The sequence below is a fragment of the Pseudorca crassidens genome, chromosome 15 (assembly GCF_039906515.1).
Source record: "Pseudorca crassidens isolate mPseCra1 chromosome 15, mPseCra1.hap1, whole genome shotgun sequence".
Classification (NCBI taxonomy): domain Eukaryota; kingdom Metazoa; phylum Chordata; class Mammalia; order Artiodactyla; family Delphinidae; genus Pseudorca; species Pseudorca crassidens.
The window spans coordinates 31,814,698-31,823,834 of NC_090310.1; the positions used below are offsets into that span (position 1 = coordinate 31,814,698).

At 51.4% G+C, this 9,137-nt stretch overlaps 1 protein-coding gene across 2 annotated transcripts in view; it reads right to left on the minus strand.

Annotated features, from left to right (window-relative positions):
* Positions 1–8,724, minus strand: part of ABAT (4-aminobutyrate aminotransferase) — an 88,021-nt gene extending 79,297 nt beyond the window's left edge. Inside the window, exon 1 of one of the 2 annotated variants that reach the window (XM_067706660.1) lies at positions 8,586–8,724. The gene's annotated coding sequence lies outside the window, so the exon portion shown is untranslated. The remainder of the gene's footprint in view (positions 1–8,585) is intronic. The other variant, XM_067706661.1, reaches the window with a different exon arrangement.
* Positions 8,725–9,137: the final 413 nt, after the last annotated feature.

The following is a 9,137-nucleotide window of genomic DNA, read 5'->3' on the forward strand; positions in this document are numbered from 1 at the left end:
GCTCCTTCTACAACCAGTCCACTCTCCACGAATCTTCCAGAAGGATATTGCTCAAGTGCTAATCAAATCAGGTCACCTCCTTGTTTAAAACCCTTCCAGGTTCCCCAGGAGTCTCTAGGTCAAGTCTGAACTCATTACCTAGGGTCACCAGGCTGTCCATGATCTGGCCCCCCTGCAGCTTCCCTCTCCTCGCCCATCCACCCTGGGTGGGCTCCACCATATGCCTCCCCCATCCTCTGAACATTGGTTTTATAGAAAAAAAAATTGCATCTCAATGGAAAACTATGCATCGTTTACATACAACACAAACTTTTAAGATATCTGATTCTAGCCCTGTTCATTATCTTCGAGCTATTTTTTTCAACTCTTCGTAAGTTGTAGGAATCTGAAAGAGAAGCCAATTCTGTCTTGTCCAACCATTTTATTTTGTCTCCATTTGTAATGCATTTAAGCATTCCTTGACTCGGTAGACAATTGTGCTTTATTTGACTTTTCCTTTGAACCAGTTCCAACATCTGCTTGGTTCTCTCATTGAATGAGCTTACTAAAATCACTGACAAGTGTTTGTTTTTGCATCTGTATTTGGAACCATGATTTTATTGCCCCCCCCCACCCCGGCACCTTTTTCCTGAAGATTTTCTTTTAACAGTTTTCCATGAAGTCTCTGAGCCCCTGTTCATGTTCTATCTGTTGAGAATATCTTTCCTGGCTTTTCTGACTTTTCCTCCTGAAATTTCCTTCCCAGCATCCCCAGGGACAGGGAACCTCTTCCTTCTCTGAGCTCTGACCACTATCCGCTCCCACATACACACCTGGCACTCATCTCTCTGAATGGCTGTTTATAGGCCTGTCCCCTGACAGCTAGCCTAGAAGATCCTCTGGTGTAGTAGCTGGGTGTTCATCTCTCCCTCACCATGCACACACACGCGCACACACACACACACACACACACCACTAGTTCTGTCAGGACACACGGAAGTTGTGCAATAAATGGGCACACTCACAGGAATGAATGAATGCAGATGGCTAGACTGCCCACCTAGACAGAAGCCACTAAGAGGGAGACCTCGTATTCCTTGTTAATACCACACACGTGATGCCGATGTCTGGCATCTACGAAGTACTCAATAAATACTTGTTGAATAAATGGCAAGATAGCACTTCAGCCCCTGTTTTTGGCCTACTTTTGAATCATCTCCCAGCTCTCCACGTTTGAAAAGCAAACCTGGTAGCTTCCGAATGCTACCCTCCCACCCCACATTTTCATGTGTCACCACCATGGTGCTTCAACTGCTCCCCTCTAAGGAATGGACGGCCGTCTCTCTGTTCTGCCTCACGGTCTTCATTTGATCTTGAGCGAGACGCTGCCCCTCTGGTTTTCCAAGGGGTAAAGCAAGGTCAGTTTAGCCATTCCAAGAGATAAAATACATCAGGCAAAGAGATGAATGGCCAGTAACGTGCTAATGATGTTCCAGCCCAGACACCATGTACAGTGTAACAGATGCTGTCAATATGACACATCAGCGAAGTTGCCAGGGATTAGCTCTGAGTTGTGAGGGTTATACAGACGGCCTAGGACAGGCTTCCCAAACTACTCGAATGTGCACATGAACCCCCCATCCCACCAGGATAGTGTTAAAATGCACACTGCATTTTGTAGGCCTGAGGGGGTCCCAAGAGCCTGAATTTCTAACCAGTTCCCCAGTGATGTCATGCTGCTGGGCACTGGACCACACTTGGGTAGCAGGGTTCTAGGGGTGCTAGGACATGGTGGGTTCCGGCTTTGAAGGAATTCTCAATGCAGTGGCTGAGCGACAGATGTCCAGCATGTTGCTGACAGTCCAAAGCAATAAATGTTAGCACCCAAGTGGGAGATGCTGCAGTTAAGCTGTGAGACCTCTGAGGATGGACAGGCTGGCGGAGGTGGGAGAAGTCTGGTGCAGGGTTCCCAAGGGACGTGGAAACTGGGTTGGGAGCATTCTGGGGGGCAGTGATTCAACGTAATTCTGGTGGTGGGACCGCAATTCTGGTGGTGGGGCCCTTCAATCTTTGTTTTAACACACCCTCCAGGGGATTCTGATGCTCAAGTGTGAGAACCATTGCGCTAGGCAGAAAGGGGTAGAATATTCCAGTCGGAAGAAGAGTGTTTTGTTTCACATAGTAGAGTTTCAGGCACATGTCCAAACCCTGTAAATTGCATTCATTATTTCATCCATCCATCCATCCATCCATCCCCCCATCCAACATCCAACAAATAAGTCCTGAATGCCCACTATGTACCCTGTTAGGCACAAGAGATATGACTGAAGTTGTAGATACACACAACTGTCTAAGCCTCTAAACCAATGATTCTCAGCCAGGGGACAAGTGGCCCCCCCAGGGGACATTTGGCAATGTCTGGAGACATTTTTGGTTGTGACAGCTTGGGGGGAAGTATGCTACTGTCACCGAGTGGAGTAAAACCCAGAAATACTGCTAAACATCCTATAGTGCAGGGACAGCACCCCCAAACGCACCCCAGCAACGGCACTAGTGCTGTCAAGAAACTTTGCTCTAAACTGGGAGCCCCTTGTGATCTAAACGGGAAGGAAATCCCAAAAAGAGGGGATATATGTATACGTATAGCGGATTCACTTTGCTGTACAGTAGAAACTAACACAAAGTAACTATACTCCAATAAAAATTAATAAAAATAAATAAATAAACTGGGAGCCCCTTTTGGGAAGGAACTATATTGTAGTCACCTTGACATCCCGAGGTCACAAGACAGTGCCTGACCCCCAGGAGCTGAGCAAATGTTTAAATGCAAGAGGAAATGGCAACACAAAGATATACGTAGGTATATAAAGAAGTCTTACAACAGCAACAAAAAGACAAACGACCCAATTCAAAAATGGGCAAAGGACTTGAATGAACCTTTCTCCAAAGAAGACATACACATGGCCAACCAGCACAGGAAAAGATGCTCAGCGTCACTAATCGTCAGAGAAACGCAAATCAAAACCACAATGAGACACCCCTTCACATCCACGAGGATGACAATAATACATCGTAATAACAGTAATCAGAAAATAACGTGTTGATAAAAATGTGGAAAAATGGGAACCCTCACACATTGCTGGTGGGAATGTAAAATGGTGTAGTCTGGCATCTCCTCAAAAGGTTAAGCAAAAAATTACTATATGACCCAGCAGTTCCACTTCCCAAAGAATTGAAGACAGATCTGGGAACCGAAAGCTGTACATACATGCCCAGAGCTGCAGCACTTACAACTGTCAAAAGTTGGAAACTCAAATGTCCATCGACTGACAGATGGATAAACAAACTGTGGTCTATCCATGCAATAGAATACTATTTAGCCATAAAAAGGAACGAAGTACTGATACGTGCTACAACGTGGAGAAGCCAGACCCAACAGGCCACATATTGGATGATGCCATTTATATGAAATATTCAGAATAGACAAATCTATTGAATCAAAAAAGAGATTAGTGGTCGCCAGGGGCTGGGGGAAGGGAGAGTGACAAGGGTTCCTTTCGAGGTGATAAAGGAGTTCTGGAACTAGAGAGTGGCGAGAGATGCACAACACTGTGAATGTACTTAGTGTCACTGAAGTGTACACTTTAAAATGATTAAAATGGCAAATTTTATGCTATATGTATTGCACAATAAATGCTCGTCCAGTCTCTACTGTGTGCCAGGAAAGGTGCTCTGTACTTGGGACAGGAGGGAATGAGACCTGACTGTATGCTCTCTACTCCCCAGGGATACGGAAGGGGAGAAAAGACAGCAAACAGTCATGGACCCAAGGAGGCCTCAGATGTAAGTGCTGGGAGTTCCGAGGAAAAATCGATCTCCAGGCTGGGGCCAGGGAGGGTCAGGGAGAGAGCTTTTGAAGAAGGAGGGCAATTTGCCCTTGGGGAGTCGAGCCCACTCTGGAAAGAATGTGTGACTAGAGGCCATATCCTGTTATGCCATTCCGGGGATGGGTAAGACAATTTAATGCCTGAGACGCCTGGGCTAGTCAGACACAAGGGAGAGGGAGGAGTGCAGACACCTATAGAAACCCCTCCCGGACTTTCTGCAGGGATGCAGTGGAGGGAGGGGGGTTGGTGATTCAGCCTGGGCGTTCTTGAAGCCCTCAGGCTCCCACGAGGCTTTTTTCCCCTGCATCCTGGCAAGGGGGGCTGGCAAGCAGACAGAGACGGAGAGAGCCAGCGCTCACATTACTTAAGGGGGACCAGGTACCAGGTGTTTGAACAGGGTTTCAGCTAATCCTCAGAGTAACCCAGAGGTAGGTTCTACCATTGCCTCCCTCCCTCCCTCTTCCTTCCTTCCTTCCTTCCTTCCTTCTTCCTTCCTTCCTTCCTTCCTTCCTCCCTCCCTCCCTCCCTCCCTCTGGTCAGTGTGACCTCAAGACCCATTGGGATGCTGGTAGAAAGAATCCGCTGTGGCCAGGGCAGAGGCTCGGCCTGTGGACGTGAGGCCTCAGATTCCTGTCTCCTGGCCCCAGAACTCTTAGGAAGCTCAAAGGCCTGAGTTTCAGCCACTGGCAGCTTCTGGCCTGACCACTTCCCAGGAGAGAGGGACCAGGGTGTGCAGGAATGTCCAGTCCTCAGACCCCGCCCGCCACACTGACCTGGGGGCCAGGCAGCTGAAAGAGCCCCAGCCTGGGCTGTAGAACTCGGGCTACAGTCCCCCTGCCATCCTTCCTGGCTGAGGGACCCTGAGCAAGCCTCAACCTCTGGGGACTGTGATTGGCTCATCTGTAATGCACAGGAAGCTGGCTAGAGGATTCCTTTTTGTCTCCTTCCCCCTGGATAGATTCATTTACATATATATGTATAGGTATATACACAGACACACAGGCCCATTTCATGCTCCTTGCTTCCCTATATGTATTTACATATACTTACTAAAATACTGTATATACTGATGCTGTAACTTTAGTGTTTCACTAAATCATGTCTTGGAGGTCTTTCCAGGTCAGGAATGTAGCTCTCCCCCATTCTTCTAAAAAGACGGCTTATATTCCCATGTAAAGGAACCCCTTCCCATCTTGGATTGCCAAGCCCTTAGGCGAACATTCCTGCATTCTACTGTGTGCTTGTGTGAGCGTTTCTACAGGAGATTCTTAGAAGTGGGATGGCCGGGCCCAAGGGCACGCAGTTTAAATTCTGAAAGAGACTGCCGAAGGATCTGAGAAGGCCCAGAACTACGTGATTTCTAAAACTGTTTCTTGCATGGATGTTTCTTCGACTTCTAGCAGGGAAGGGGGTAATGCCTTTAGAAGAGTCCTTTCACTTCTGTGGGCCTCCGTTTGCTCACCTGTAAAATGGGAAACCTACAGTAACATACATGGAGGTGCTCCAGACTTTCCTGCTGAAACGTGAGGGGTTAATACTGCCCTCAATATCGGCAGGCTCAGCAGGTGAACACACCGCTTCCATGATGCACAAACCAGAACGAGGAACCTGAATGAGAAGGATGCTCTCTTATGTCAATCATCCACTATGAGTGGGGCACCTGTATTAGATCAGCAGTTCTCAAGGGGGGAGGACATCTGACAATGCTTGGAGATGATTTTAGTTGTCATAAATGGAAATGGTTGCAAGTGGCTTTACTGGGTAGAGGGTCGGGATGCTGCTAGACAGCCTACAGTGCACAAGACAGCCCCCTGCCCCCCGCAACAAAGAATGATCCGGCCCCAAACGGCAACACTGCTGAGGATAAGAAACCCTGCTCTAGACCTCTCTCTTATCTGATGCCTACCCCCCAACAAACCCAATTCAAAGATAAGGAAACTGAGGCTCAGAGAGCTGGATGACCTGCCCAAGGTCCCCCGTCAGCAGTAATGGGAGTAGACTCCCGGCTCCAACTGACTTTAGGGTCTGCGGTGCATTCCAAATACTGTACGGTCTCTCTGGGAAGACATCACCCTTGTCTCCAAACAGGGGCTGACTGTTCGCTGCCTTTACCCCTGACAGATTATCTACACAGCGAGTCATAAGTTTTACCTAAAAGCACAACCTCCCTACCCAGGTTTAGAGGTTTTATGACTTGTAATCATAATCACTGCTTCCACCCACTTGCCCTGTGCCATGCACTTTACAAAGATTAACTCATTTTACCCTGATAAGGACATTGAGGGAACTGAGTCACAGAGAATTTAATAATTCCTCCAAGAAACATACTAAGTAGCAGATTTGGGCTCTAGACCCTGATAAGAGGGGTTCAGAGACCCATCTCTCAACCCCCATGCACTACAGTTCTCCCTCATACTCTGAACTTTCACCTCGGCACCTTGGACTTGGATCCCTGCTCTACATTGGAGCACAATAGCCAACCCCTTAGCTGGAGGCAGGGGGAGTTTCTGCCTCAAGACCCTCCCATTTGTAGGGACCTGGTTGCTCTTGACCCAGTGGGCTGGTGGGTATCCAATGCCTCAGGAAAAGGAGCAGGCTCTAAGCTGGGGCGCGACATTGCGGCAGGGAACTCGGGGTCGGAGGGAAAAGGCAGGGATCGAGGTGGGGGGCCCTGGAGGGAGGGGCCGTGACTTCCAGGTCTTGGGGGGAGCTCTGCCCAAAGTGCCTGGAGCAAGCCTCACCTGCAGCAGATATTCCTGCAGCAGCGTCGGCTCCAGACTGTTGCAACTGATCTCACTTGCTATCCCGAGTCCATTTGTATTCTGGCAAGCCTAGATTGGGCAGCGGGCTCAATACAAAGATCCCAAGGGCTGAGTGGTGAAGTGCAAAGCCCTGGGAATGGATCTACAAGGTGGCTTGTTGGGGGACGGCGCTGGGTTCCAGCTCGGTCTGCTCCTAGCTGCGTGACATTGGCAGAGCCTCTGTACCACCTCTGGTAAGTGGGGACCACAGTGCCCAGAAGTCCCGGTTCTAAATATGAGGGCAAGAGGTAGTGTCCAGGACCCCGGCAGCCCAGGAGTCCCGGAGAGGCTGTGATCAGCTTCGCTACCCACTGGCTAGGTGACCTTGAGCAAGTCTCTTCCCCTCCTCGTGCCTCTCTTTGCTCAACTGTCAAATGAAGGAGCAAGATCTTTGATCTGGAGTCCCTGGGAGGTCTAAGGACTCCCGACTGGGCCATTTTTCTCTCTCCAGGGCTGACCTCTTTGGGCGTCCAGGACACACGCTTCTCCTACTCCACCTCTAGGGTGAACTCCAAAGAGCAAAGCAAAGCTCCTTGCCTTTCTCTCCCCTGCCTCCCGCCCCCATCCTGGCCTGCCAGATTACAGCAGTGCCCAGCCCCGCTCAGGTCACCAACATCGTGTCCCTTAGTCCAGCTTCACTGAAGCCAGCCCAACGGATGGTTCCTGCAGCATCTCCCCTGGCCAAGGGCCTAGGGAATTCCACCAGGCAATGCCCACAGGAGCTGGGGGAGGGGCAGCCCCAGGGAGCAAATTGGGGCCCTTCTGTCTGCACTGACACCGTCTTCTCTAGAAGAGGGGTTGGCCTGCCTCAGGGGAGGATATTCTGAACACAGTGCTTTGTGTGTGTGTGTGTGTGTGTGTGTGTGTGTGTGTGTGTGTTGGCGGGGGGTGGTTCCTGCTGGTCCTGCTGCCTCAGAGCCCATCTCTGTTGGCAGTTTGGAGGCTCCTGGAATGATCTCTAGGCTCAGGATCCCAGCTTTAAGAGTTTCAGTCTTACTAAACCTCATCCTCTGGCCTTACCTCTGGCCAGGGTGGGTGAGGAAAGGTGAGATGGAATTAGGTGGGAAGGATGGGACTGGGAGTGGTGGATGGGGGCGGGGGGGGGGTGTTAGTGGGATGGGGTTTGTGTAAAAGGGTTACAGAGGGGTGGATTGAGGTGGGTGACTGGTGCAGACTGGTGACCAGACCCTGGCCCTGTTTCTGAGTATGAAAACCCCTTCTGTTACATCTTGACTGGAGAAAGAGGGGAAATCCCCCAAATGCCTTCAGTGTGGAGGTGTCTGAGGCAACCAACCGTCGTCTCTCTCTTACGGATGGGGGGGTGGGAGGAGGTAGGTAATCATCCACCTCTGAAGGCAAATCGCAGAGTCCAGTTTCTGAGTTGGGGGGCCCAGGGAGGTCTGTATCGCGTTTGAGGGTGACATGCAGAATCTCTGGAGAGGGATATCCTTCTCTTAGGGAGGGGCTTATTTCCCCTCCTGGAGGAAACACTCTGTTATCTATGAGCTGAGAAGGCTGGGTGGGGAGAAGAATCCAAACTTAGTTTTTTAGGGAAGGGGAAGGGGCATGGGTCTCCAAAGAGATCAAGGGGCCCTAGAAACCTGGGGAGGCTGGAACCCACTTTGAGGGGGCACGTTCCATTCCAAGGGGTAAAGTAGGAAGAGGAACCCTATCTCTAGAGCTGGGGGCCAGGAAGGAAAGGCCCATTTCTGAAGGGAAAAGGAAACTATTTTGCTCTCTGGGAGGTGAGAGACCCTCTCTTTTCGGGGGGTGGGGTGGGGACCCGCGTCTCGGGAAGATGAGGGCTCCGTCTCTGTGAGAAGATGCCCCGTTTTTGCTCCCTGGGGCAGGGCCGAAGGATTCCGTCTCAGCTCCCGCGGAAGGGCTCGTCTCACGCGACCCGGCGCCAGGTCCTTACCTCCAGGCCCCTGCTTCAACGTTCGGACTCCGACCTGCCAGGCACCGACTTGAGGGATCCGCGCCCTGAGCTCCGGTTCCTCCCGGTCTCTGCCCAGCTTCCCCCAGCGACTCGCCGGGCTCCGTGGCTCCGCCGAGAGGCTCTGGCCAATCAGCGCTGCCGGTTCCGGCCCTCGCTCGCACCGCCGCCAATCAGCGCGTCCGCCACGGGCCACCGCCCCCGGGAGGGAGGGGGAAGGAGGGACGGGGGCACAGTCCGGCCTCCGGGAGCGGAAGAACTGGGGGCCTGGAGGAGGGACTGCGAGGGCCGGGAGCGAGGGTCCGGGCTGTGGCGGCTGCCGCGAGGAGCCCCCACCAAGCCTATCTGATGGGGGGGGTGGGGAGCCCGTCTCTAAAAGCGGGGTGGCTCTATAGTTTGATTTCACCTAGACTTTAATTACCCCCTGACCATTTTCTGGACCCTCGCGGCTGCGGGCTAGTGTAGCTGCCCCATCTGCACCCTGCGGCCCGGATTCCGGGCTCTGGAAACCTAGATTCAGAGTCAGACAAGGTT